At 34.2% G+C, this 3773-nt stretch overlaps 1 pseudogene; it reads right to left on the bottom strand.

Annotated features, from left to right (window-relative positions):
- Window positions 1–411: 411 nt before the first annotated feature.
- On the bottom strand, window positions 412–2423 carry LOC114171277 (annotated as a pseudogene).
- Between the last annotated feature and the right edge of the window lie 1350 nt (window positions 2424–3773).

The raw sequence follows: 3773 nt of genomic DNA on the forward strand, positions 1-3773 counted from the left end.
CAATAACAATATATATTTATCATGTTTTAAGGTTTTTGTAAAATTTTTCAATATGCATATATAACGTATCATACCTTATTGTTTTCAAAATAAGTGTATTGATATATCCGATACGTACCATATCCGATACACGCATCATATCCATGCATCATTATAAGAATAGTTACATCATAAGGGTCTACCGATTGCCAAATGAGGCTAAACTTCACCTAACTCTATCACCCCCACCCACTTTTTTCTCCATATATACATAATCTCTAACTAACTCCTTTTCAGTTAGGTTGTGGGGTGTGTTGTCCCTTCTTGCTATGCTCCTCTTATTCCTAAAGTATATCTTTTTTAATAAAGGTTCACTACCATGTTAAATTAAAATAGCAGTGAGTGAAATTCTATTGCAGCAGTATCATTATATTAAAAGGATGATAAATCCTGGTAAAGAAATAAAAACATTATAAATCATTACAACACAATTGAGATTTAGCAATAATAATCAGAAGAAGTGCATACCACTGCTCCTATTATCTCCCTAAGTTCATGATCCTCTGCACCACATCTCAAAGGATCTCTTAAACTAACCTGAAACACGATCCATATAAGAAAATCACAAAAATCTTTTAATGAAGCTCTCATTAAAGATGCTATATGTATGCCATGACACGTTTTATTGTCCCGACTGATGTCAACATCCATACATACATCAAGCACCTTTAACTTGAACATAAATGGTAGAGATAACATCCATAATGACCAGCATGTCTTGAATAGGGAAAATATTTATCAGTTTCATTGATAAGAAAATTTTCAGAAATGATTAAGAATTCAAAATAATGATGAAAGTATATTAGTGCACCTAAAAAATCAATTACAAGTAATCAAATAAATAGAATATCAAATGAAATAGCATGTGCAATGGAAAGAAGGGGCAAGATAGTGCATGTTCACCAAAAACATCCAGACTTCATATACTATCATCAAGTTTAGCGTTACAGATTCACCAAAAACATTAAGTATTCAAATAGAAGTGACATCACAGATTTTAGCCCAATTACCATCACCAAGTTTAGGGGACAAGCATAGTACACTGAGCTTTGATGATTTGAATATAACTTACCTCCGAAGGACCAAATAAACAGACTTTGAAGTTTCCATCAGCAAGTAGCCGCAATCTATTGCAACCAGCACAGAAATGCTCAGTCATTGATGTGATAAACGAAACTCTACCTTCATGCCCATCTATTGTGAAATTTTTGGCCGTATCTGTAGGGTGATCCTGATCTCTTTTTAAGCTTGGAAACTGTTTCATCTGTTTGGTAATGATGGTTATAAAGGGTCTCTATCTGCTATAAGAGAACAACAAAATGTAGTATAAAAGTTAGGCCTCCAGTCTGAATTCTGCCTTACCACTGTATCCAACATTTCTGAGTAGGGTACAAGTTTCTTGACATTCCAAACATTCCCATCAAAAGGCATGAACTCTATAAAGCGAATATCAATTGGCTTGTCCCGGGTCAGCTCAACAAAATCACAGATCTCATCATCATTGAATCCTCGCATTACAACACAATTGACCTGAAATGCAGAGAAACATCAAAGATACCATAAAATTCATCCATCAGTGACATGAAATTTACCTGAGGTTATGCACCCTTGTTGAAAAATTCATTTGATTAACTTAATGAATTTGAGCAAAAGGGTAGCTGCTCATGGGAAGGTGATCAATGAGAAACACTAGCAAAAAGTAATGATATGTAACCAAGAAATACCTTAACTGGATTAAATCCAAGGTCTATGGCAGCATTAATTGAATTCATAACTTTTTCATGCCCTCTGCGTCTGGTCATAAACTCAAACTTTGCAGGTACCAAAGTGTCTACACTAATGTTGAGGGAAGTAAGCCCACAATCTTTCAGCCTTGGAAGTTTTCTCGTTAAAGCAATACCATTGGTAGTCATAGACAATGTTCTCAGTCCCTTCAAGTTTGATAATTCCAAACATATGTCTTCAATATCCTTTCTAACAGTTGGTTCCCCACCCGTCAAACGTATTTTAGTTACCCCGGAGCTTACAAACAGATTTGCCAATCATAGAATCTCAGTTTTTGTCAAAATTTGAGGGCTAGGAGTGAGTTCCACACCTTCTGCTGGCATACAATACTGACACCTTAAATTGCACCTCTCTGTTACAGATATTCTCAAGTATGTGTGCAGCCTTCCAAATGAATCTACCAACATATCAGAGACGGAATTATCCTTTGGCAGATCTTCAGACACCGAAGCACAAGATGTAGTGGCCAAAGCTCTTGTGGCACATTCATTCAAGTGTCCACCGAACAAACCTTGACGAATACTATTGGCAGCACAGAACGAACTCACATCACATTTCAACTGCTTCAAGAAAATTAGTGTCACATGCCAGCCACATTTTCATAAACAAAATTTGAACACATATAAACTCCACCAAAACCCCAGATTAATAAATTCTTAAACAACAAAAAATAATCATCTGGGTATCAATATTTAATCCTTCAAGTACGCATACGGTAAAAACTTAATTTATATTAAAATGGAACAACTAAGTGATTGATTTTTGCATTTTCTAGGTTGGTAGAACCAGAGGAGGAGTACAAGTTTATTACTGAATTTGCACATATATTAGTACCACCACACCCCAGATTAACACACAAAGCATGAATCTAGCACAGGCTAACCAGTACTCTTAGGACAAGAAATAAAATAACAGTTCTCATCTGCATGTAAATGGGTATCACTATAACTTATCATTGAAGTGAGCATTCGATAAAAAAAGAAACTGAATTGAAGTACAATGAGGGGGTTTTCCATGATCCTGATAGAACAGGGAAATTATAAGTTTATACCCGAAATTTGACATGGCATGAACGATTCAGTTAACTTCATAGATGTGTTCCAAAACGTCAATTTTCAATCCATTACAACCAACTTGATTGACCAGTTACATCACCAAAAGAATAAGCTAAACAAACCGAGAGAGAGAGAGGGGTCTCACCGGAAAGGAATTTGATAGGTTAAACCCAATTGGGTAGTGAAAGAATTTTGATAAGTGTCGCCTCATGGTTGACGCTGAAACAATGAATTTGGACAAAATATTGAGTTGGGGTTGGAAAAGTTTTTCTCTTTTTTAATAATTTTTGTCTGGGACACCAGAGACTCATAACATATGTATCTATATATACAAGGTAAGAGGAAGTTCTGAGATGTTGTCGTGTTTGTTCTGAAGGGTAAGGTGACAGACACTGTGGCAAAGAGACCCGAAAGTGCAAAGTGCCGACTCCATTGTAATATATTATATTCTATCCACACTATTAAAAAATTATTTTTCTTAAGGGCCATATGACCCCAAACATTTTTTTTTTCCTAAGGGATTAGTTGGTTCCAGTTTTAGATATCCACCACAGATTATCTTTTCGAGATTTTTTAAGATGTGGAAGTATATGGTAGTTTTCAACTAAGGATGTAATTGTTGATTTAATTGGATTTTGAAACTTAATTATTTGAATTAGTTTTTCAATTAACTATTATCATAGAAAATTAATTATGAATTGATTTTCATTTAACTATTGTCATAAAATATTAATTGTGTAATTATGTAAATTTATTGAAAGGTTGTTGTAAATAGAGGTTAGAATGTATTCACAATCCTAAATCAATCCAACTTATCGCAAATTCGAATCGAACTCACCAACTATAGAGAAATTTTAATTTTACATTTAAATTTAGTATTATAAATATATTTAA

The sequence above is a fragment of the Vigna unguiculata genome, unplaced genomic scaffold, assembly GCF_004118075.2.
Source record: "Vigna unguiculata cultivar IT97K-499-35 unplaced genomic scaffold, ASM411807v1 contig_174, whole genome shotgun sequence".
Classification (NCBI taxonomy): domain Eukaryota; kingdom Viridiplantae; phylum Streptophyta; class Magnoliopsida; order Fabales; family Fabaceae; genus Vigna; species Vigna unguiculata.